The sequence below is a fragment of the Monodelphis domestica genome, chromosome 2 (genome assembly GCF_027887165.1).
Source record: "Monodelphis domestica isolate mMonDom1 chromosome 2, mMonDom1.pri, whole genome shotgun sequence".
In the NCBI taxonomy this organism is placed as follows: domain Eukaryota; kingdom Metazoa; phylum Chordata; class Mammalia; order Didelphimorphia; family Didelphidae; genus Monodelphis; species Monodelphis domestica.
In genome coordinates, this window is record NC_077228.1 from 226312189 (window position 1) to 226339476 (window position 27288).

The 27288-nt window shown below is 34.3% G+C and overlaps 1 protein-coding gene and 1 pseudogene across 2 annotated transcripts in view; both read left to right on the forward strand.

Moving 5' to 3' along the window:
- Positions 1-27288, forward strand: part of PRKCA (protein kinase C alpha) — a 590805-nt gene that overhangs the window by 88953 nt on the left and 474564 nt on the right. The gene's annotated exons all lie outside the window — the stretch shown is intronic.
- On the forward strand, positions 604-11760 carry LOC103094410 (pleckstrin homology domain-containing family B member 2-like; annotated as a pseudogene).

Genomic DNA, 27288 nt, shown 5'->3' on the forward strand with positions numbered 1-27288 from the left:
GCCATGTGAATCATAGCAAGCCATATCTCATATCTATAATTGGAGACTGGACCACATGATCTTTGTCTAGAGCCTTTAGTCTAGAATGGACAATGAGAAAGAGAAACATATTGTGAAGTAGACAGACAGATAGAGAAGAAGTTAGCCACAAATGAAAAAAAGGTTGCAATGGACACTGTGAACATAAAAAATGCTTGATTTATAAACATTTTGTAGAAATTATATATACTACTCCATAAATAATGATAGTGATCCTAATAAGCAAGTATTTAAACAGTATTTATTGGAGGCAGCTGGGTGGCTCAGTGGATTGAGAGTCAGGCCTAGAGACAGGAGGTCCTGGGTTCAACTCTGACCTCAGACACTTCCTAGCTGTGTGACCCTGGGCAAGTCATTTAATCCCCATTGCCTAGCTCTTACCACTCTTCTGCCTTGGAACCAATAGGCAGTCCTGATTCCTAGACAGAAGGTAAGGTTTTTAAAAAAAAATACACAGTGTCCCATAAGGAAGTGTTGGAGTAGGTTTGTCTGTCCTTCAGTCTACCTGACCAGGCTCCCGGTTCAGAGTTTTGTGGCTTCCTGAGCCCCCTCGAAGGTGAAAGGATGGCATTTGTGGAGAGTGGTTGGCTGCTTCGACAAAGCACAATTTTGAAACGGTGGGAAAAAAACTGGTTTGATCTGTGGTCAGATGGGCACCTTGTCTATTACTATGGCCAGACAAGGCAGGATATAGAAGATAAGATTCAAATGAATAAGATTCAAATGAGATTTTCATCCTCCTGAGGGCAAACCAAAAGACAGAATAATGCAAATTGTTTGCTGAGATGGAAAAACTATCAATCTTTGTGCAGAAAGTGCTGATGATTGCTTGGCCTGGCAATTTGTTCTCTAGGATGCCAGGACAAATACAGGCTATGTTGCCTCAGAAGTCATGAAGGATGAGACTGCAGTTGCTTCATCTCCTCCTCCTTACACAGCATATGCCACACCATCCCCTGAGGTATTTGGCTACAGTCACTATAATGGCACATACCCTCCAGGAACTCAAGTCATCTATGCTGCTAATGGACAGGCTTATGCAGTACCATATCAGTATCCATATCCAGGACCTTATGGACAGCAGCCTGCCAATCATGTCATCATTAGGGAGTGTTACCGGGACAACGATGGAGACCTGGCTCTGGGCATGCTGGCTGGAGCAGCCACTGGCGTGGCCTTGGGATCTTTGTTCTGGGTCTTCCAAGTTTCTCTAGATCTTTGTATTTGTTGCTTCCAAAACCTTTATTTATTTTCTGTATGCAACAATAATATATTTTGCAAGGTATTCTTGTTTTACTGTAAAGATTTTTAAAGACAGTTACAATACTACTTTTTAAATGACATCTTAATTCTAATTAGTATAAATTTTACAGGCAGGATTGAAAGCATGCTATCCAATGGAAATACAAAATTAAAAGGTTACTTGATCATTTCAAGAGCTCTTTTATGGAACATAGTTGTATAAGAAGGACTTATATGAGCTCATTCATTTTGAAGAACATTATCACTGCAGCGTTAAATGCAGAGCATAAGAGATATAGCTTTGTCATCCATATTAGAAGCATGCTGCTCACATAATGACCCTCAAATAGGTGACTATTTCTGGCAGGGAAAAAAAATAACAATTAATCCAGTTGCTAACTCAACTTAAGAATTAACCATGGAACAGTCTGGGTGTTGGCATTGGCAAGCTATGCCTGATAAAGCAATATAGATTTTTTGCATTGCCCATTCCAATGAATAGTCCCCAAGGCAGTGGTGACACTCCATCTACCTTTGTAGTAGGCCCTGTAGTTATGCAGTGGTACTTATTTTCTCTGTTGTGAATGAATTCATTGAATCAGAGGTTGGAATTGGTAAAATTTTTTGTAGAGAGCTGCCAAATCAGGGCAACTACTGTACACCATAAACCGAAACCCTATACTTCTCTGACATAGTTCTCAACCATGGAGAGTTGTAAAAGGAGTTAAGAGGCTGAAGTGATGGGGTTTTTTGTTTGTTTTTGTTTGTTTTTGGAAGTTGGTACTATCCATACATTTAGAAGATGACAGACACAGCTTTTGCATTCTTAATTTTTATTTAACATGGTGAAAACAGATTCAAAGATCAGACCTCCACTGAGTACAGTTTTATAATGTGTATCTGAACCATCTCCTCTTCTCTCACCTTGTTATGGAAAATGAATACAAAATACTAGATTATATGTAGTGCTTTTGATTTTTTATTTGGCTGGCCTGCTACAAAATATTATTGTAAGGGTGGAATAGGCTGAAGGCATTTGTAGCCATTAAAAGTAAGGAGAAAGAATTAAGATCAAATTGAAGGTTATTAATATGAGTGTTGATTTATTGATAATTTTGTAGAGTTTTGAGATAGGTGGGAGGATGAAGCTAATGGGAAGAATTAATAACAGGAGAAAATGATTATAGAAATTAATACAGGGGTCTGTCTGCCTGAGCACATATGCAGCAAAATCTATCTATAGAGTCAGTAAACAGATAGTTGATTTAATCTATTTTGTGTAGCTTTCCACTGAAATTTTTTTTTTGCCAACAACCTTTAACATATATAAAAAATGTATGCACTCTTCAATTCCAGTTTAGTTTTTGTGATAAAACTGTTAGGAGAGTTAGTCTTATGCTCATGGATAATATAATCTTTTTTCATGGACCATTTGATAAAACTTGCTTTCCTTTACTTGAAAAACCAAAATGTTTTATCCTCCAAACCTATATTTATTCAAAGGGAGAAGGCAATTGTAGGTAAAGAAAGACCCAGGGAGAAAATGAAGTGTACATTTTTAGTGAGCAAACATTCCAGAATTTGTAATGGTACAGTTGCCTTATATTTAGACTGTATCTGTTTTTTTGTTTCTTGTGTTTTCTGTAGTTTGGGCATTTTTGCTGCTTCCGATCCTTTTAGTTGCTTTTACTTTACTAGTTAAGAAAACTATATTTAAGGAGTCAGGGAAATAGAATGAGAGCCATGTGTGTATTATTTAATTAACTTAAGATTGTCTTAGGTTTTTCAAAAGGTTGCTCTGTGCAAATGATGCTATTATCCATTTTTCTGAAAGACACAAAAAGTTGATGATTATTAGCTCTGATGACTAAGCAGAATTAAGTTAAGTGTATGTAAGGTAATTTAATATACATATAGATATCAATTGTATTGGACCAAATAGACAGGCACATTTGTTTTCATTAATTCTCTCCCAAAGCCAACAATGTGTGGAAAAAATGAGAACATGCTTCTTTTTAACTTCAAGAAATTATATAGAAGAATAAATAAAACAAGCAAAGTCTAAAAGGTAAACCCTAAACACACTAGGCAGTTAACACCACATAGTGATTTAATCTTTAATTCATTAAACAAATATTTATGGAATGCCTTCCATTTGCAAGACAAATCTATAGTCTTGTATTATTTCCTAATTTATATAACTTTCCCTTTTTTCTTTGATGTATACTTTTTTAATGAGTTTTGTAATTTGATATTTTCCCCTGTCATGGTGTAGCAATAATTCCCATAAAGTCCATTCTTAATCATGTTGATTCTGTTTTGTGTTTTGGATGACTGATTATATATCAATTTTTTCTCCCAGTTCTTTGGTGAAATTTAACACTCCATGCCAAAATGAAGGCCAAACCAGCTTTATAATGACCCCTTGGATTTTTGGCAGTTCCTGTAGTCTTTTTCTCACTGGAAATATCTGCATTATTAGACAGGAAATATACATGAGTGCCATCTCACTTGATATTTGACAGTTCGGGGAAAAATAATCATATATGGTCTGACTATACAATGTTAGTGCTTTAAAATCATTGCTGTTAAGACTTTGAATTGTATATAATAAGAATATGTTAAAATTATGTTATATAATAATGTTATATATATTGTTATATATATTATATATATAATGTTATATAATATTATAAGTTATAAATTAGACAATGTAGTTTATGTGGATCCTCTAGTATTGTGAATTGAAGGGATATAGTTGCAATAAAACAGCTTTAAATGTTGCAGTAGGTTGTTAATATTATACTCAATGAAAGCACCATGTCATTGACTCATTGTCTGCATTATAGGGCTAAACATCTGTAAAAACACACTCTATTCTTACCTATTATCTGGGGTTATTTTATAACTCAAAAGACCAAAAGAGATATAATTTCAGCATGTTTCTCTGATTCCCTTTGGACTTACAGTGGAAACTTTACAGTGGAAATGATCTCCCACGTTTTAGCCTGAGAGACTTTGACCTTCAGAATAGCCAAGTCTTTGGGGTGAGCTTCTCCAAAATTGTGTCTTTCATTGAGTTCCCCAGAAATTTCACAAGCACGTTTTCCCTTATCTTTGTCTAACGACTTTCAATCAAAGACATTAAATTTTAGAGAAGTTGTACAAAAAATGATCTACCACTACCATTTTACACATGGGAATACTCAGGCACAGAAAGGTAAAGAAAGTAACTCGTCCAAGTTTTTTTCTTTTTTCTTTTTTTAGGAACTAGTCTTGCCTGGAAAAGAGCTAACCACCCATAACCAACACATGTTCTTTTTGTTGGCTGGAATTTTTTGTTTCCTTTGTTAGTGTCAGGATTATGGTTCTAGTAGGGTAGAGTTGAACAGAGTAAGTTAAGGGGAAACGTGTTTTTATCCTCCATGCAGATTTTCCCTTAGAACTCACAAGAAATGAATTAGATATTAAAAATATGAGTGCCCCAAGCTCAGATATCTCTCCTCAGAAAGAGAGCACGGTGTAGGCAATTGTCTACTTAATAAAGAGAAAAAATACTTGTTTTTGAGATATGATGCAAGTGTTGTAAATTTCCTATCATCCTTATCCTGGATAATCTCTCCACCTCATGGCTGTTGCAGACAACCATTTTAGAAAGCAATGAAATCTTTTTGCCAGAGATTTCTTTCCTGTGATTGCTGCCATGTTGTTTCGGACTATTATTTCCTTGAAACCTATTTTCTTCTATATAAAATATGCATTTATGTAGCATACGGTGAAATTATTATTAATAAAATGAATGTTAAATTGCAAAAAAAAAAACATACAATGCTAAGGGCTTTGCAAATATTATCTTATTTGATCTTCACAACAATCAAGTGAAGTTAAGTACTTTTATTTTTCATTTGAGAAAACTGAGCCAAACAGAGGCTTGCCCATGATCAAAACTGAATAGATTATCTAAGGCCCTATTTGAACTCAGATATTCCTGATTCTATGATAAGTATGGAATGCAGTAGCTTTATTCACTGTACTGCCTAGCTTTGACTATGGATATTGCTTACATATTTACTTAAAACAGATTTTTCCATTAAATCTTGAATTCATGCTAGTACGCCCAGATAATTTTTAAGTAGAAGAAGTAGTTCTGTCTATAATGGTACAATGGAATCAGTTTGGATGTTCACATAAAAGTTACAATTAAACCTCTTAAGAATTTTGAAAATAATGGAGGGAAACTGAGTAAAATATTTATTTCAGGTTAAGATACAGTGCTGATTTTGAGCATTTTGGGGTCTTATTTTTTTCTTGGGACTTTTGAAAAGAGAATAAGTAGTATGTCCTGTAATGTAAAGATTTTGAATTAGAGGCTAGGCAGGGGAAATGATATAACAAAAAAAAAAAAAGAAAAGGTAGACAAAGACCAGAGTTCCAGTTCAGTATTTGTTACTGTACAATCTTGGGTAAGCTACTTAACTTATCTAAGTCGGTTTCTTCATCTTCATTTATGAGATGGAGGAGGATACTTATACTCTTTCTTGGAAACTTCTTGTTAAGATCAAATGAGTTTTTTTAAGTGCTTTGTAATCTTAAAATTCCATATAAATACAAGCTATTAATTTTTATTCTCTCATGATTCTCAGTTTTTTTTTCCCTTGATCCAGGGAAAAATTGGTCATCTACCAGTTTTTGGTATTTAATGTCCTATCAAGCCTAGTACAGTTAGATAAAATAACTTAAAAAAAAAAAAACACAAACCGTTATCTTCCATCTTAGAATCAATACTGTGTATAAGAGCTAGGCAATTGGGGTCAAGTAACTTGTCCAGGGTCATATAGCTAGGAAGTGTCCGAGTTCAGATTTGAATCTAGGATCTCCAATCTCTAGGCCTGGTCTGAATCCACTGAGCCAACCAGCTACCCCCAAAATAAAATTTTAAATGTAATTGAATAAAAAGGTATTGGAATGCATACTCCTCTTCTATAAAAATTATTCCTGAAAACATCTTTGAACCAATTCCTATAGCAGATAGACTAATTAGGACATACTCTACTACATCTTTCTTAATTAGTCAATTTAGAATATTTTTCCTTGGTTACAAGATTCATGTTCTTCCCATCCCCCCACACCCTCCCTTAGCTGACGCGCAATTCCATTGAGTTTTACATGTGTCCTTGATCAAAACCTATTTCCATATTTTTGATGTTTGCACTAGGGTGATAATTGAAGGTCTATATCCCCAATCATCAACCCATGTGATCAAGCAGTTGTTTTTCTTCTGTGTTTCTGCTTCCACAATTCTTCCTTTGGATGTGGATAGTGTTCTTTCTCATAAATCCCTCCAAATTATTCTGTATCATTGCATTGCTACTACTAGAGAAGTCCATTACATTCTATTGTGCCATAGTGTTTCTGTCTTTGTGTACAATGTTCTCCTGGTTCTGCTCTTTTTACTCTGCATCAATTCCTGAAGGTCATTCCAGTTCCCATGAAATTTCTACAGTTCATTATTCCTTTGAATACAATAATATTCCATCACATATACCACAACTTCTTCAGCCATTCCCCAATTGAAAAGCATCCTCCCATTTTCCAATTTTTTGCCTCCACAAAGAGTGAAACTATGAATATTCTTGTACAAGTCTTTTCCCTTATCAGTGTTATGGCTGGATCAAAGGGCAGACAAACGTTTAGCACACTTTGGGCATAGTTCCAAATTGCCCTCCAGAATGATTGGATCAATTCACAACTCCACCAGCAATGCATTAATGTCCCAATTTTGCCACATCCCCTCCAACATTCATTACTTTCCTTTGCTGTCATGGCAGTCAATCTGCTGGGTGTGAGGTGGTACCTCAGAGTTGTTTTGATTTGCATTTCTCTGATTATAAATGATTTAGAACACTTTTTCATGTGCTTATTAATAGTTTTGATTTCTTTATCTGAATATTACCTATTCATGTCTCTTGCCCATTTGTCAATTGGGGAATGGCTTGATTTTTTGTACAATTGATTTAACTCTTTATAAATTTGAGTAATTAGACCTTTGTCAAAGATTCTTATAATGTAGATTATTTCCCAGTTTGTTGCTTCCCTTCTATTTTGGATGCATTAGTTTTGTTTGTACAAAACCTTTTTAATTTGATGTAATCAAAATTATTGATTATACATTTTGTGATTTTTTTTCTAGCTCTTGCTTGGTTTTAAAGTCTTTCCTTTTCCAGAGATCTGACAAGTATACTATTCTGTGTTCACCTAATTTGCTTATAGTTTCCTTCTTTATATTCAGGTCATTCACCCATTCTGAGTTTATCTTGGTGTAGGGTGTGAGATGTTGATCCAAACCTAATCTCTCCCATACTGTCTTCCAATATTCCCAGCAGTTTTTTTTATCAAATAGTGGATTTTGGTCCCCAAAACTGGAATCTGGGCTTATCATAGACTGTCTTGCTGAGGTCATTTACCCCAAGTCTATTCCATTGATCCTCCTTTCTGTCTCTTAGCCAGTACCAAATTGTTTTGATGACCACTGCTTTAAAGTATATTTTGAGATCTGGGACTGCAAGTCCTCCTTCCTTTTCATTTTTTCCCCATGATTTCCCTGGATATCCTTGATCTTTTGTTCTTCCAAATGAACTTTGTTATGTTTTTTTCTAATTCAGTAAAAAAGTTTTTTGGTAGTTCAATGGGTATGGCACTAAATAAGTAAATTAATTTGGGTAAGATTGTCATTTTTATTATGTTAGCTTGTCCTACCCATGAGCAATCAATGTTTTTCCAATTGTTTAGATCTAGTTTAATTGTGTGGAGAGTGTTTTGTAATTGTGTTCATATAGTTCCTGTGTTTGTCTTGTCAGATAGATTCCTAAATATTTTATATTGTCTAGGGTGATTTTAAATGGAATTTTCTCTTTCTAATTTTTGCTGCTGAGATGTGTTGGAAATATATAGAAATGCTGATGACTTATTTATTTTGTATCCTGCGACTTTGCTAAAGTTGTTGATTATTTCCACTAGCTTTTTAGTTGATTCTCTAGGATTTTTTAAGTAGTCCATCATATCATCTGCAAAAGAGTGATAGCTTGGTCTCCTCATTGCTTATTTTAATATGTTCAATTTCTTTTTCTTCTCTAATTGCTACTGCTAGTGTTTCTACTACAATGTTAAATAGTAAAGGTGGTAATGGCCATCCTTGTTTCACTACTGATCTTATTGGGAATGCTTCTAATTCTGCAGATGATGTTTGCTCATTGTTTATATATATATTGTTTATTATTCTTAGGAAAGGCCCTTCTATTTCTAAACTTTCTAGTGTTTTCAATAGGAATGAGTGTTGCATTTTGTCAAAGGCTTTTTCTGCATCTATTAAGATAATCATGTGATTTTTGTAGGTTTGCTTGTTTATACAGCCAATTATGTGGATGGTTTTCCTAATATTGAATCATCCTTGCATTCCTGGTATAAATCCTACCTGATCATAATGAATAACCCTCATGATCATTTGCTAGTGTCTTTTTGCTAGTATTCTACTTAAGATTTTTGTATCTATGTTCATTAAGGAGATTGGTCTATAGTTTTTGTTCTCAGTTTTTGGTCTGCCTGACTTTGTAATCAGTACCATATTTGTGTCATGAAAGGAATTTTGTAGAACTCCTTCCTTGCTTATTATGTCAAATAGTTTGTATAGTATTGGGGTTAGCTGTTCTTTGAATGTTTGATAGAATTCACTGGTGAATCCATCAGGCCCTGGGAATTTTTTCTTAGGGAGTTCTTTGATGGCTTGTTCAGTTTCTTTTACTGATACAGGAATATTTAAGTATTCTATTTATTCTTCTGTTAATCTAAGCAATTTATATTTTTGGAAATATTCATCCATATCACCTACATTGCCATATTTGTTGCCATATAATTGGGCAAAGTAGTTTTTAATGATTGCCTTCATATCCTCTTCATTAGAGGTGAGTTCTTGCTTTTCATCTTGGATACTGTTAATTTGGTTTTCTTCTTTCCTTTTTTTTTATTAGATTGACCAGTACTTTGTCTATTTTATTTGTTTTTTTTTCAAAATATCAGCTTCTGGTCTTATTTGTTAATTCAATAGTTCTTTCACTTTTGATTTTTATTAATTTCTCCTTTGATTTTTAGGATCTCTATAGTTTTCATGTAGGGATTTTTAATTTGTTCACTTTAAAGTTTTTTTTAATTTCTATGTCCAATTCGTTGACCTCTGCCCTCTCAGATTTGTTAATATATTAACTCAAGGCTTGGAATATGATAGTCAGAAAACCTTGTGGTACTTTAGTGTGGAAGCTGCCAGATATTGCATAATCCTAATTGGTGTTCCTTGATATCTGAATTGTCTCTTTTGAGTTCTTGTAAAATTTTCTCCTTAGCTTGGAAGCTCTTGAATTTGGCAATTACATTTTGGGGGGTTGTCTTTTGAGGATTTAGTGTACAACTATGAGCTCTTTGAATGCATAGTTTGTCCCCTTGTTGAAGAGCATGATGACAGTTTTCTTGGATAATTTCTTGTATTATGATGTCAAGATTTCTGTTTATTTTTGGGTTTTCAGGTAAATCAATGATTCTCAAATTGTCTGTTTGGGACTGGTTTTCTGATCTATCTTCTTTTTAGTGAGATATTTTATGTTTTCTTCTATTTTGTCAGTCTTTTGACTTTGCTAAATTAATTATTGCTGTTTTGCAAGATCATTGGCTTCCAATTGCCCAATTCTGGTCTTTAAATATTGGCTTTCTGGTATAATCTTTTGATTTTCCTATTCGGTTTGGTCTATCCTGCTTTTCATGGCTTCTAGCTGTTTAATTTAGGTCTGTAATTGGGTGTTCATTTCCTTTAAACTGTCATTTTCTTTTTGAACCATTTCCAACTTTTTTTGCCACTATCCTGCTATCTTTTTGATAAGCTCTGATTTAAGTTCTTTTAGAGATTGTGGCCAATTTCCATTTTTCTGGAAATAATTTTGCATTTACTTGTATGCCCTTTTCTGCTATTTCCTCTGTAGTCTGGATTTTTCCTCCATAAAAATTTTCCAGGGTCATTGCCTTCTTGTTTTTCTTGGTGTTGGGAAGTTGTTTTTCCTGGCCTTTCTTTGCCATAACTATGGTGGTTTTTACTTCCTTTTCCATTCAGAAGTCTGAGTGAGGAGGGCAGGCTCTCTGTGTATGGAGCTAAGGAGCATGGTTTTTGCTTGAGGCCACCTCTCAAGTCTCTGTAGTTTCTACTATTTACTGCCCTTCTTTGCACTATCTCCACATGGGAGCCCAAGGTCTGAGCTCTTCAATCTGCTGGGGTTTTATGTCTAACTGCTCAAAGGGGCAATTCTTTGGTGGTCTTAGTCAGCTGCTAGGGACCTAGAGGTGCCCCTCACTCACTCTAGAGGTGCCCCTTGCTCACTCAGTGTAGGGCACTGGCTCTGACTCTAGATCTGTAGGTGGGGTTGGTGAGGGTTGATCAGCTCGCATTTTGGTAGAAGCTATTTCATACCCTCATAGAAACACCCAAATCCTACATACCTTCAATGCTATGCCCTACTGTAGAGTCCTTTCATTCATATGAATTTGGGTTTTTTGGCCTTTTGAAGTAGTCTACATTGGTAGGTGGTGAGGAGAGGAAGAATCCTCAGTCTACACTGCCACCATGTTTACCTGGAAGTCATGGTCCTCTATTCTTCTACATCTTATTCCCATATCATTTTCATTTCTTTTACTAGGTGTTTATATTTTGAAGACTTTTTATTCCTCTTACATTTGAAATTACGAGTATTTGATCTGGTAATATATATTAAAACATTATTCTTTTAAAATTGTATAGTTTAATGTTATGACTGGACATTTTGGCAAGAATTCTGTTTTTTTTTACCACCTTGAAATTAATTCTATCTGATAAGAATTACTGGGAAAATTGGAAAGTAATTTAGCAGAAATGAGAGTAGACCAGTATTTTACACCACATTCTACAACAAATTCAAAATTGATATATGATTTGAATACTATAGATTATACCATTAAAAATAGATGAGAAACAGATCATACAGTCTTCAAAACTATAGGAGATTAATTTTTAAACTAAACAATTGGAAAAATCAGTTAAAAAGACAAATAGATAATTCAATTATGTGAAATTGAAACAGTTTTGCACAATTAAAATCAATTAATTTAGGATAAAACCAATTGAAGAAAAATCTTTGCTTTTAAATATCTGTGATAAAGGTTTGATATCCAAGATGCCAAGTGACAATTAAAGGAAATATATGATCAAATTCTTTCTTAATACATAAGTAATCAAATGGCATCAATAAATAGTTCTCAAAAGAATAAATGCAAATTACTTATAGTCACATGGAAGAATTCCAAATTGTGAATAATAACAGGAATGAAACTCATAATAACCCTGAGGTTTGACCATATACCAAACAAATTATCAATGATAATAAAACATGGGGAATGTTTAAAGTTGAAGGAAGGGAAAAAAGAAAGGCACACTAACGCATTGTTGTTAGAGCTATGAATTAGGGCAACCATTTCAGAAAGCAATTTGGAATGATGCAAATAAAGTGGCTTAAGACATCCACATTGTTTGATCTAGAGATTCCACAGCTGGGCATGTGTGCCAAGGATATCACTGACCAAGAAATAAAGGCTTCTTATATATCAACACATTTATAGTAAAAACTTTGTGTTAGCAAAGGATTGGAAACAAAGTAGATGCCTATTCCTTGAATTAAAAAGATTGGTACAAGAATGTAGTAGAATATTGCTCTACTGTAAGAAATTAAGAATAAGATGAGTACAGTGAAATGTGGAAACATTTATAAAAACTGCTAAAAGTACATAGAACTGAGAAAACAGTATATGCAATGACTGTCAATGTATATGGAAATGCTAAAAACAACAGAATTGAAGATGAATACTGCAAAATTATAAAGAACAAGCTTGGCTCCAAAGCTGAATAATTGCTAGCATTTTCTAGTGCTGTAAAGTTTTCAAAGCATTTTACAAATATCTCAAGGGTTCTCGCAGCAAATCTGGGAAGTAGGTGCAATTATTCTTTCCATTTTACAGTTGAGGAAACTGAGGCAGACAGAGGTTTAAGTATGTTTCCTTGGAGTACATGGATAGCTAGTGTCCTAGAAAGGCTTTGAACTTGAGTCTTCCTAAATCAAATTCCAATACTCTTTTCTCTGTGCCACTTAGTTGCTACATATGAATATTGAAGAAGAAAAGGGCAGAGGTTAGATAGTGGAAGAATGCTACACAGAGAAGAATGACCATTGAACACTTGGAATAAAGTAAAAAATATGCGATTATTTCCATAAAAGGAAGAAGTATCTATATTTTTGAGAAGGAAATCACTATTTGCATTCCATGAATTGCTGATGTGGATCACTTGGCACCTTTAGATGATAGATCATCCAGAGAGAATAATAACAAGAAGAGGGGGCAGCTGGGTAGCTCAGTGGATTGAGAGCTAGGCCTGGAGATGGGAGGTCCTAGGTTCAAATCTGGCCTCAGACACTTCCCAGCTGTGTGACCCTGGGCAAGTCACTTGACACCCATTGCCTAGCCCTTACCACTCTTCTGCCTTGGAGCCAACACACAGTATTGACTCCAAGACGGAAGGTAAGGGTTCTTAAAAAAAAATAACAAGAAGAGATAAATATTGGTGTTAGGTGTGTTCTTCCTTCAGGACTTAATAAGGAAGGTACTTTGTTGTCCTGCCATTAATGTGTATGTAAGGGATGGAGAATTTTCCGAGACTTGTAGAACATAGCAACTATTTTCTTTCATATCATTCATATGAAGATATGAATCTAAAAGGAAGAATCTGAAAAAAAAAAAAAAACCTTACTAAGGACTTTGAAGCCTTGGAAAAGAAGCTAAATATCTTAACAATAGTGGTGCATTTCATCCCTGCTGCCAATCAAGAGAAGGGACAGAGAAGAGAAAGAGTTTAGGAAGTGAAGAAGTTTTTTGAAGAAATAATTAAGGTGATTGGTGATTTTGGTCAGGGATAGTGTATACCTAATAAAGTCTAGCAAAAAATGTATTTACCTGGCCTCTTGCAAATTAATTTAAAAAATTGTAACAGAAAGTAGGAGAAAACTTATGGATATCCATCAAATTAGATCCTTCTGCCTTAGTATCAATTCTAAGGCAGAAGAGCAGCAAGGACTAAGTTGGGGTTAAGTGAATTTCCCAGAGTCACACAGCTAGGAAGTGTCTGAGCCAGGTTTGAACTTAGGTCCTCCTGACTTGAGGCATGGTGTTCTATCCATTGAAAACACAAGAGAGCTTTTATTTATGTGCATTATATCTCTTAATATTTGCCATATTAGAAATTAAAGTGTATAATTTAAAAATGAATTAATCTAAAATTAACTAAACCTATTAAATATTATTATAAGTAACATGTTTAGGGGGAAAATAACCATATCTTCTGAAAGAAAGAAAGACAGATGGGTGGCATTATTTTATATAGTTTCCAATTCAATGTCTGTCTTAATAGAAGACAGCTGGTTTCTCAAAATTTCTTCATTCAATCTGTTGTAGTATATTGTTTTAGTTGAAGTATATGAAGAAATCTAGATTCACAGAGATATATAGTTTGAAAATAAAGTTATTTTAAAATGAAAATAATATTTTATTATTTTGAAAATAGTTTTGATGTTTCATACTCCCTAAAGGTGTCTTGGGGATGACTGGATGCCATAACTTTAAATTCTACCAGGGAAGTCATTCCAGACATATCAAGATGATAGTGCTGATAGTGAAATATGGAACTGGTTGAATGGCTGGACACTAAAAGAATATGCTCTGTTCAGAGGACATTTTAAATCAATGATCATAGGATCATGGAGTTGGAAAGTATCTCCAAAGGTTACTTAGTCCCACATTTTCATTTTAGAGAGAGAGAAACTGGTGTTCTGAAAAGTTAAGTGACTTGTCCAAAGTGACAGATCTACTGAATTTGAAAAATAGGATTTATACTCAGGTCTTACTGGCACCATGTCTTCTATAACAAACTGACATTTGCAGTTCAGGTTTATCAGATTTGCAGACGATAAAAAGCTGGGAGGGATAGATAATATATTGGCTGTTAGAATCAGAACTTGAAAAGATGTTGACTTTCTAGAATGTGGGACTAAGTTTAAGAAGGTGAAAAACTGAAAGTCTTATACTTTGATTCACAAAGACATTTTCACAGGTAGTAAATGGAAGTCATAACTAGATTGAAGTTTATTGGAAAAACATCTCTGGGTTTTAGTAAACTGTGTTTATATGAGTCAGTGTGATTATTTAGGGCATTAGAAAAGGCATAGTATTCAGGACTTAATGAGGCAATAGTCACTCTTTACTCTGTCCTGAGTAAACACACTATCCAGTAAATACTCTTTCTAGAACACAACTGGGTATCATATTAAGGACCATGTATTAGAAAGGATAGTTGATAAATGGGTGAGCATCCAGAATCAACATATCAAGATTTTGAAAGGTATCAAGATATTGCCAAAGAAGAATAAGTAAGGAACTAGAGATGTTTAAGTTCGAGAAAGGAACATTTAGTGACAATATGGCATAATTTTATCTCTATTTTTAGGCATTTGAAAAAGAAATTAAGGTTGGAGTTGTGAATTGATACAGCTATTCAGGAAGGCAATTTGGAACTATGCCTAAAGAACTTTAAAAGACTGTCTGCCCTTTGATCCAGCCATAGCACCGCTGGGTCTATACCCCAAAGAGATTATAAGGAAAAAGATTTGCACAAAAACGTTTATAGCCACGCTTGGTGGTGGCAAAAAATTGGAAAGTGAGGGGATGCCTTTAAATTGGGGAATGGCTGAAAAAATTGTGTTAAGATTTGTTGTTGATGAAATACTATTGTGCTAAAAGGAATAATGAACTACAGGAATTCCATGTGAACTGGAACGACCTCCAGGAACTGATGCAGAGTGAAAGGAGCAGAGCCAGGAGAACAGTGTACACAGAAACAGATATACTGTGGTACAATCGAATGTAATGGACTTGTCTACTAGCAGCAATGCAATGATTCAGGACAATTCTGAGGGAATTATGAGAAAGAATGCTATCCACATCCAAAGAACTGTGGGAGTAGAAACACAGAAGAAAAACAACTGCTTGATCACATGGTTTGATGGGGATAGGATTGGGGATGTAGACTCTAAAAGAACACTCTCTTGCAAATATTGATAATATGGAAATAGGTCTTGATCAATGACACATGAAAAACCTAGTTGAATTGCTCATTGGCTATGGAAGGGGGAGAGGGATAGGAGAGGGAAAGAAGATGAATCATGTAACCATAGAAAAATATTCACAATTAATTAATTAAATAAATAAACAATTAAAAAGAAAAGGAAATTAGGGTGGTTTTTTTTTATTCCCTTCCCCTCAAACAACTAGGACCTATGGATGGTAGTTGTGGAAAGATGAGTATATGTAATGAAACACTTCTTAAAAATTACATCTATATAGAAGAGGAATGTTTTGACTCAATGAGCAATTTCTTTCTTGCTATAGAGCTTTAATCAAAAGCTGGATATTATAGAGGGAATTTTATTTTAGTTGAACTAGATGACTTGTGAATTTCTCTCTAACTCTGAAATTTTGTGATTTTACCTTGTAGTGAAGATTTTGTGGTTTTGGTTTGGTTAACTTTTTTATCTAAAGTGGGAAATAACAGAAATAATGAAATGTAAGGTTGTGTCTGATCCAGGCTATGCTTAAAAAATTATTTTAATTCTGAATGTAATGAACACCAAATATAATGAGTATTTTCCTATATTAAATAGAACAGAAAAAGAAGATTACATATGAAAGGGCAAATTATATATGACTTATTTTTCCTGTTAAAGTATGTAGCCAATTCAGATGCAACTTTCAGACTTCTCTTGCTCATTATGTTTATTTTCTTTCATTCTTTTCTCTTCTGTGCCTTGAAAAAATATTTCAGAAACCCTTTCTTTTCTTTTCTCTTTTCTCTTTTCTTTTGCTTTCTTTTCTTTTGACAGCCCTATCATACTAACCTCACTCTTATCCATAATTTTCACTCCATTAAAAAAGAAAGAAAAGAAATAAAATCCTTAAAACAAACATGCATAGTAAATGATGAGTGAAAATGCACTCAATAGTCACCATGAGTTAAGGTAAGGTCTCTCACCCAGGAGATCCCCTTCTTTAACCAGGAAAAGTTGTCAAAAGGAAAAACTTAGAATGATTGCTCTGTAACCTCTTTCCTGAGAGAGGGCATGCCCAGAGCTGACCTCTGGTACCTACTAATACCTGACGGTATTAGTTGATGGGCCTCTACTCTTTCTGGAAAAGCATAGCAGTGACACCTCTGAAGATTATATCTGAGCCTGAAGCTGGAAGTGGTAGAGACTATGGCTGCCTGGTGGGAAGCAATTTGCCTAGTATGCCCTTTGAAGAGAAGACCCAGCCTAATAGCAAAGCAACCTACCCAGTAGAGATGCCAGGCACAATGGAGAACAGTGTAAGGGCATCATGCAAAGTAGAAAATTCTTTGGCCACTGATATTCTCTCCATGTGTGCCTTGTTACTATTGTACAGTGTTTATTCCTATATTTCCGACTGACATTATGTATTTATGGGAGCCTCTATCTCAGGTTAATGGGAGGTGGAATATTTTGTTTCTATTACATTTACTATGCTAACTTAATAAATGATTTTACTTTGAGCTAGTTGTATTGTTTAGTTTACTGTTAAACACACCATTGGAGGTTTGTGAGCTATGCTATTATAAGCTGGGTCCTTGCAGGGTAACCCTTGAACTTGAAAGTAGCAGCTACCTCTGGGGATCTGTAAGGGGTAGAAATTGTGAGAGGTTTTCATAAAAGGTTGGACTGGATTATTTAAGAATAGGGTCACCAGTAATTTTAATTAATTCCAAGAGATTTATTTAACAATTTATTTACAAAATATAGAAAGAGTGAAAGTAAGAAAATGAGAGAGAGGATAGGGTAAGATAGCTAGCCTAGTATTAAGTATTTTGCTCTGACCCCTGGCTCAAAAACAAGCAGGGGAGTTTAGTCCTTAGTCAGAGAGGGCTTGGTCCTTGTAACTGAGGGCCTGGGGATGCAGGAAGCCTCTCTCAAGAGGATAGGTCTCTCCTGAGGCTAGTCTCTTCAGAAAATCCAGGAAGGGTACCAGGAAGGTGCTTTCACTCACCATGTGTCAGTCCAAAGGGAGAGATCCAAGGATAGTCTCACCAAGTCCAAGGTCTCAGGTCCAGTCAGCAGATTCTTCATTAGCCTCCAACTCCAACTCAAAACTCCAAAGAATGAGAGTACTCAGAAGTCCCAAGCACAAATTCCCTCTCACAGGAAGTTGTGACTCCTTTTAAAGATGCTTCTTTGCGTGATTTCCTGTGCCTTCCTCTACTTACGTGGACAAATCATAGTCTAAAGCTTTGCTTAGGACTGCCCAGAGGGCAGTCAATCTATTCTGATTTGTTACCCACTATTGCACACGTGGGTCACATTTCTCCACCTCTCAGTTGTGAGTGGGGTGTTTACATTTTTGGTGATTAAATCTAAAAAACGGGCAGGGAGAGAATTTAATCTTCACAGATCCCAACCCACAAGTTGTGATGTAAGTTGAGGTAGTCTCCCAGAAGGGTGGATATCTATTAATGTGTCTGTATCTATATTTCATTTTCTGAAAAAGAACTAGCTATTGCTTGTTTTAAAAATCCTTTCTTTATGGATTTTAAATTCATCCCTTATGTTAATAGAGAACATACTGGTTGATTTACAAGGTTCCATGAAGAAATGCAGACTTTGATTCTGAAGAAAACTTACACTGATGAACTATGCAATGAAATATTTTACTTGCCTAGGAAATGTTAAATTTATCTGTTTATCTTAAAGTGTTTATGAAGCACATTTTAAAATCTAATTAAGGGGGCAGCTGTGTGGCTTAGTGGATTGAGAGTCAGGCCTAGAGATGGGAGGTCCTGGGTTCAAATGTGACCTCAGATACTTCCTAGCTGTCCCTTGGGCAAGTCACTTAAACCCCATTGCCTTATCAGTCTTCTGCCTTGGAACCAATACATGATATTTATTCTAAGACAGAAGGTAAGAGTTTTTTTAAAAAAAGATCTAATTAAGATAAATGTGTCATTTTAAATATCCTTAGAATATATCTATGGCAAGAGTTTCTTTACTAGTATTTTTTAGACTTCATTTTTTAAGTCTCAAATTCACATCATGCCACTAGTGAGGTCATTGTTAGATTGTTTTCTAACCTATACCTAGAAATCTCATTTGTTATAATTTATAACATTCAGTTTAAATTTTTAGAAAGTATTCTATCCATTCCCATTGTTGGAATTCTTGTTTAGCTCAACTTATTTTGTATCAGTTCATATAAATCTTCTTATTCTTCTCTGTATTTGTTGTCTTTTAGGTCTAGTAATTTTTTCCTTATACTCATCAACTACTATGACTATGTTTTCCATTCTTTGCTACTACCAAAAAATACTACAAAATTTTTTGTTGTACTGTGGACTTTAATTTTAATCTTTGATTTTCTTGGAGCATATATTTAGCTGTCCAATCTTAAGGTTAAAGAGTAGAACTATTTTAGCCATGTTTTCAATATTTAAAACTGTTTTCCAGTCTGGTCGAATCAATTCACAGCTCCACCAACAATGTATGAAACTGTTCAATTTTAAAAATGCCAGTTAATTTCCATGATGATTTAAATATGTACATATATTTAAAATATACTTAGCTGACATCTTATATAATGCCATCATTTATTTTTGCAAAGGAAGTATCAATAAATTTTCCTACAATCTTCAGTCAGGTATGAAGAGATTTCTGAATTAATTTGAAAGGATTATAGGGTCTTGAATGATGGCAATTAGCATTGTTCAGGAAAATGATATCAGTGTGGTATAACCATAATACTTGTCTCTCTCTTAAAAAAAAATCAAGTCAATTTCATCTTAGAAGAGTTAGTTCTCACTGTCGAAAAGAGTCAGTTATGGAGGAAGTACCAAGTTTGTGAGGTTGCTTTTCACTTTTTTCCTTTTGCTTTTTGGACATTACAGCTAGGGGAAATGGATGATTCCTATTTCCTCTTCTCCCCTCCCCAGAAATGGCATGTTGCAACAGAATGACAGATTTGTCTATGTCCCCAAAATAAGTGATGCCATCCTAGCAATTATGTGCCATTTTCTCTTCTCATTCATTAATATGGTTGAATGAGAGAAACTCAGAATTTAAATAGAATAGGAGTATAGCCTACTAGGGAATCCAGCTTTGGAGTAGAGTCTAATGAACTAGCAAAAGAATTGACAGTCTGGCATTTGGAACTGAGATTTTCTTCAGGAAATGGAAGATCCCTGAGCCAAGACTCCTGCTGATCCTAGGGCATGGGCCCCACTTCATTCCAAGCATGCATCTCAGTACTGTAGGCAAAGCTTAGCTGAAAAACTAAGCAGTGAAGCACCATGCAGGAGATAATTTGAGAAACAGATTAAGAGAATATCTTTAACCTGGGGTTATCATCCTTTGGGGGAACCTGACCTGAGAGTGTGAGTTGAGACTATAGTTTTCAGAAGGGGCACTATCTTTAAAAATCACCAGAGCATAAGTTAGGAAAAGAACTAGACTCATGACTTCATTGGTATAAGAACTCCCAAAAGAAATTTCTTCTACTAATGCAGGTTGGCAGCTCCTCTGCATTTTACAGGCTTAGAGAGTTGCCTAGAACATCAAGAGGTTAATTGACTTGACTAGAGTCATACAACCATTGTGAGAAGAATTTGAACCAAATTCTTCCTGGCTTTATGGTTAACACTATGAATTTTCTTGTACTGACTCTCTAATCTTTCAGTTCCTTTACTAAATTGTAAATTTACTGAAGACATATACAATATCTTAGTCACCTTCTCATCCCCTAGCACAAGGAACACTGAGCTTTGCTTATGGTAGCCCTTCAATAAACTATTGAATAAATGAGTAAAAATATTTATTAACTGCCTCCTGTGTGCCAAGCACTGTGGTAATCGATAACAGTAACTAATAATTTCATTCCACCAAATTTCTTTTATTATGACTCTTCCTAAAAATTACTTATTATGAGAATATGGTCATTTGTAGTTCACTTGTAATTGGAAGCCATTTGTTGAGCAAATCCTTTATTTCAGCTGGATGAATAATTGAACAAGCCTAAAATTTGCCTGCATTCAGTTTTATATTGAAAAGAAAATGTTATTTCTGAAGTTCATATGCTTCATGCTTTTCCCCTCCTTACATATAATAGGTTGGTTGATTTCTAATCCTTCTCCAGGCTACTCTTCAAGGTAATAAAAAATTTTTTAAATGGAAAATAAGAATTTTTTTACTACAGATTTTGCTGAGTTTTCAATTTCTGAATACTTTCATTTATGAAATTAATTCATGATACTTGAATATTGGGGAAAGTTAGAACAATTCAAATTTTAAAATGTGAATTTAGTCTTTATGAATTGTTAAACCTACCAAACAATATTTTGGTGATATGATTCAACCAGCAGCAGCCAGGGTCTACTTTTAAGACTCTTCAGTTTAAGAAAATCTAATATGTGTAAGCTGAGACTTATATAAAAGATAACAAAAGAGTGATTATCCATTTTACAAAGTGATTATTTAATCTAGAAGTAGGACTCCACTGCATGTTTACTTTATATTGGTCTTAAAGGTCCTTTCCAACTCAAAATTGTGTAGGCTTCAGATAGAAATAATTGCTTACTCAGTTGGATCCCAACAGGATTTTATTGGCAACAAAAGGAAAAAAAAACAGTTTTAAGGATAAAATTCAGTTCTATTCAAAAATATTTATTATGGGCCTCATGCGTATGGAGCACTTTGCTAGGTAATAGGTGATAAACATAATGTTTAAAGCACAGGTGTTTTCTGACCTCATTTAATCTATCACTGTAAGATGTTCTAGAAGATGTGTATGGCAGGCAATAAGATACAATGCACTTGAAGAATTGGTCGTGGTAAATAAGTTGTGTTTTTCCTCATCTGTAACAGATTCTTCACCCTGGACATATGGACTTGTAACTGCCAAAGGCTTTAACACCTTCAAAGAATCTTTTTCTTCATTGAAGTCATTACAGGGGCTTTCCCTTTCAGATAAGATTTGCCTCCCTTTTTGAGGTATAAGATTATTATTTAGTGTAATACTGAAATACATCTTCTTGCTGAAGGATGGTGATGGAGTCTGAGTACATGATGCTGTAAATAATGTCATTCATAAGTTAATGAATGTAGAGGAATATCAATACAGGCAAGAGACAAGCATTGAGAAAACTTTGTCATATAAATTACTTGGCTATGTTATCGAATCAGTTATGGCACTATGTTGTTCCGTGATGCTAGCCTGATAAAAGGGGAGATCTTCAAGCCTAACATTCTCTCCCTCTTCATTCATCTCCATCTCTTGGCTTCCTTTAAGTCTCAACTACTCTTCTGGAAGAAACCTTTCCCAATCCTTAATCTTAGCATTTTCTTTCTGAGACTGCTTCTAATTTATCCTATGTTTTATTTGAACAAGTTGTTTACATGTTGCCTCCTTCATTAGGCTGTGAGCTCCTTGAGGGCAAGGACTGTTTTTTTTTTCCCCTTTCTCTCTTCAGAGCTTAACCTAGTGTCTGGCACACTATAAGCACTTAATAAATCCTTGTTGAGTGACTACTCAATTTTTCATTAGTAGCTTCCTTGTGACATCATTCCTAAAGTGACCTGATGGTATTGAATCCTTTGGAGCATTTTGTTGGATTTCATTTGTGACAATCAGAGTTTTTGATTTTGAAATGTTGGTTGAACATTTTCAGAGTTAGCATTTCTTATTCTAGTTGCTTTGATTCTTTGTTATCACCTATAGAAGGTAGAATTAGTCCATCAGTTACTTTTTATTGAATGCCTATTTCTTAACACCTTTAGATGGAGATGTATTGAAACTAGATATACTAAGATTCTGTCATTAAGAATCTTTTAAAATATGCTTGGAATGGAGGGTAGCTAGGTGGCTCAGTGGATAGAAAACTAGGCCTGGAGACAGGAGGTTATGCATTCAAATGTGATCTTAGACACTTTCTAGCTGTGTGACCCTGGGAAAACCCCTTAATTAGCTCTTTTGAATTAGAATTAATACTTAATATTGATTCTAAGGCAGAAGGTAAGAGTTTCATGTACATATATATGTAAGAAATATATAATTTTTATAAATTTATAATAAAACATTTTATTTTATTATATTCAAATAAAATTTTATTATAAATATATAATGAATATAAATATATAAGTATAATCTATATAATAAATATACACACATATATGTATATATGATAGAACATAAGACATATTTTTGTTATATTTGTGTATATATATATATATATGTATGTATTCTTGGAATGGAATGGAATTATAGTTAAACCTGGGCTAGACAATTTTGATTATTAAAGCTGAAAGGGACCTCTAGCTCAAGCCCCTGGATTTATAGTGTCATAGAGGTAAGATCATTTGCCCAAGGTCACAAAACTAGTTACTGGTGGGATCACTCAGAATTCAAGTCTTTCAACTTGTAGTATTTTGTGCTCTTTAAACTGTATAAGGTTTATCCAAAAACATTTTGTGAATGAGTTTTTCTAGATTGTGGCATTTCCTAGATAGATTGAAGGTAGAGGTTAAAAAAAAGATTTTTGCAAGACGCTTTGAAGGTTTTTGACTCCTTTTTGCTTTTGTACTAAATGGTCTGAGGTTGCTATACTTTGTGGGTTCTCACATTTTGGTTTTGTTTTGTTTTTTTAGTAGATTTTATTTAATTTTTTCTTTTCCTTATTGTTAGTATACCTGCTTTTATTAAGCTCTTTCCCCACTTGTAGTTTACTATTTCTAATTTTCTGTGATTTTTGACACTAGATAATGAAACACATTAGAATTGTTTGTGAAGTGTCAGTAAATAGATTATTAGGAAGGGTCTTGCTTATAAGCAAATGGACTTTGTGACATATTTCAGTTGCTTAGAATTCTTCTTTGCTTCCTTCCTAATTTGCTACTCTGTTTTGCCTGAACTCTACTCCCCACCTTTACCACTCTATATTCCTAATTAGTTCCTGAAATATTTTACTTAAATAAAATTTAGGCTTAGCTCAAGTGGTTTAAAATTTTAAATGGCTCATAGAAATATTTATAGAAGGCATAAGCTACTGCATACATATTTAAAGCATTGAAAGAGAATTAGAATCATAAATTACATTTTACTTTTTTCTATGACTAGCATTTACATATCACTTTTAAGGTTTGTAAAACACTTTGTATATATTATTTTATTCTCATAACAGCTCTAAGAGATAGAGGCTATTAGTATACCAATTTTTCAGATGAGTAAACTGAGCCAGCTAGCAGTTACATGACTTTTCTGAGGTCTCACAGCAAGTAAGTATCTGAAGTAGGATTTGAATTTAGGTCATCCTAACTCCCAGTCCAACAATTTATGCACGGTATAACCAAGATATCTACTACTTAACCTCTACTATGTCATTTCTATTTGACCTGCATAAACAAAGCATCTCATATCATTTGGTTTCTTCCTTACCTTTGCCCTTCTTTAGGTGAGAAAGATTTTAGAAAGGGCAAAACTTCTTTACTGATATGCTTTGTTCTTCAGAGATGGCACCTCATTGTCAGAACCTGAACATGGAATATTTTGTCTACAAAGCTACTGGAACTGAACAAATACTTTCCATCAAAAAAGATTGTAGACCCTTGAAGTTTGCTTGCCACAGATATCAATAAAAGAAAAACGTATTATTTTCTTTTTTTTTAAGATTGTCCTGCAATTGATTGGGAGGTTTCTGCTTCTTAGGGAGTTTGCTAACTCTTCATTACCATTTTCCAGCCACATCTGAACTTTTAAATCTAACCACAAATGCCTAAGGGCATCTTATTTGCTATTTGATTCTGATAATAACTCTCTTGTAGTTTTACATTTGTGGTCTTCAGCTTTGTCTTGGTTAACGACTCAGCTAAAATCTTGTTACATTGTCTCCTAAAGTACATTTTGTTTGCAGGTGAGTATGAAAAATTCTAATTCATTGATAGTATTCTATATTACTGGCAGCAGGAATAGTCCAGATTGTAGACACATATAATAAACGTTTCCCTTAGAGCAACTAAAGGCACCTCAAACCTCAAGTGGCCAAAATTAAACCCATCAGCTAAAACCTAAACCTTACCTACATTACCTTACCTTACCTACCTTACATTATAGGGCTGTAGGATTTAACAATGGAAGAGAAGTCTTTGAGGAAATCTAGTCAAACAATTGCATTTTACAGATAAAGAAACCAAGGTTCCCAAGAGATTATGTGATAACATAATAATAAGTATCCTTGGGAGGATTTGGAGAAGAGACATTAGTGAACTTTCCAGAGTTTTAAAAGAAGTATTTGAATATATATACATATATTTTTCTATATCTCATATAGATGCTGTGACATGCCCTGGGTCACACAGTAAGTGTAGGAAATCAGACTTGAATTCAGGTCCTCAGGACTCCAGGCTAGAATTCTATCCACTGTGCTACCTACCTGTCCCTAGTTTGCTTTCTTACATTTCCAAATAATGCTGCCTCAAAAATATTAGGGGGCAGCTGAGTGGCTCAGTGGATTGAGAGCCAGGCCTAGAGACAGGAGGTCCTTGGTTCAAATTTGACCTCAGACACTTCTACCTGTGTGATCCTGGGCAAGTCACTTAACACCCATTGCCTAACCCTTACCACTCTTCTGCCAATACACAGCATTGGCTCCAAAACAGAAGGTAGGGATTTAAAAAATATTAGATAGCTCTTTAGATAGCTTAAATAAATAAATAGATAGATTAGATAGCTTTAAAATCTTTGATATTACTACTAGGATAGAGAAAAAGCTATGACTATTTTGTAACTTCTATTACATATCTACTTTACTTTCAAAAATTTTTGAGATGTAAGTCCATCTTAAATGATTGAATGGAACTGATTTTTCTATAACTGCCAACATTAAGTTTGGTTAGTTAGATTATTTTTGTTAGTTTGATATGTAGGAGGGAGGACCTCAAATTTGCTTTAATTTGAAGTATTTTTTGCTATTAATGAGGTAGTACATTTTTTCTAAGTGTGTAATAATTTATATTTTCTCTTTCAAAAACTGAATATTCATATCATTTGATCATGATAGACTAAAAAGTTATCTTTATAAATCTTAACAGTTTGTTATATATTTTAGATGTCAAGCTTTTATCTGTAAAATATCTTCTATAATCTGTTCTTTTTTCTTTAGATTTCACATTTTCTTTGTATATAAATATTTTATGTTGTAATTTAGGATATGTTTTTCCTCATAATATCTTTTGTTTAGTAGCAAAAAAAGTCATCCATTTTTGTGATTTTTTTTTGAGTTTATCTATTATCCAGGTGGATTACATGTGGGTGTATAGGGCAAGATGTGGGTCTAAATCCATTTCCTGACAAAATGCTAAGCCATTTTCCTAGGTAGATTACTAAACAAAGGAGTCTTTTTCTGGTTTTTATTTTCTGTAGTTTTACCAAGGAATAAATGATATTTTCTTTCAGTTTGGTTGGCTATCTGGTATTTTTAATCTATTGACCTATTTCTCTTTTGTCTTCATCAATTTTTTTTGTAGTTGCCTATACCTTATGAATTAAAATGTAATCACCTTTAAGCTATAGTTCTCGTGGAGTGATACATTCTTTATACGATGATAGAGACATTTTCTTTACTACAGGAATAACATGAGCGCTCCTGGAAGAGATATTAATGTGAATATTCAATGATTCTATGTAGGACTTAGTTGTATGAAGTTTTTAGTAGACTCAGCAAATATGTCATGTAGCAAAATGTGAAGCAGAATGTATGAAAGAAAGTATAATGGCACATTGACTCAGAAGCAAAACTTTGACACAATTTGATGAACTTAATTTAGCTGCTCTGTTTTAAAGATGTATTTCATGGAACAAAGTTTCTGGTTTAACCCCACCCCTGCTTCCTCCTGTACTCCTAATGCATATCTTTTGTGGGTAAGAGAAATTACCGTTGACTCATTCACTGTTATAGACCTAGAGCTCCAAGGGACTCAGAGATTATTCAACCCAATGCTCACATTTTACCAATGAGAAAACTGAGAATCAGGGAAGTTAAATTACTTTCCCACTGTCACACAGGTTGGGGATTTGGAGCCAGATTTTCTTTTCAGGGCCAGTTCTTTTTCCATTGGACCAGTTGGGTGCTTAATACTTAAAGGAAACTATATTTTAGGTGGACCATCTGATGAAAGATACCCTAGGAAACCTCAGTGAACAAAATTGTAAAGAAAGTCGTTATTCAAATTGCTAAATTATTTGAGAGGACTATTTGGGATTTTCCCCTCATGTCTGCCTTTATGTAATAACAATTTTCACTTCAAATGATCTTTTCAGGTTCTTACCCACCTCCCTCTTCTTTGTGTTTAGATAATTATGGTGTCAGGGGAAAAAAAGTAAAATCTTTTGAAAACATTGCTTTCAAGATGCCAAAAGCAAAGCATATGTACCAGCTGCAATTTGCAAATAATGTGAAAGTTTAGCAAATTTTTAATGCTGAGGACACAAAATCTGATTTAAAAAAAACAAGAGAGGTTCTGTTTTTTTTTTTTTTCAGGGAACAAAAGAAAACAGCTAACTACTTTAGGGACATTCAGGCAAAGAAGTACCTGGGATACTAGCCAAGAATGCCTAGACTTGGAACCTGAGCTAAGAAAAAACCTTGGTCACTGGTGGATTAAAAACATTACCACCACCACAAAACCTTAATGAGGGTTTGGAGGACAGATGAGAAATGCAAGTCTGAAAGCCAGATGAACACATAGGTGAGATACAGTAAAAATCCCTTGCTATGTAAATGCCTGATGTGGC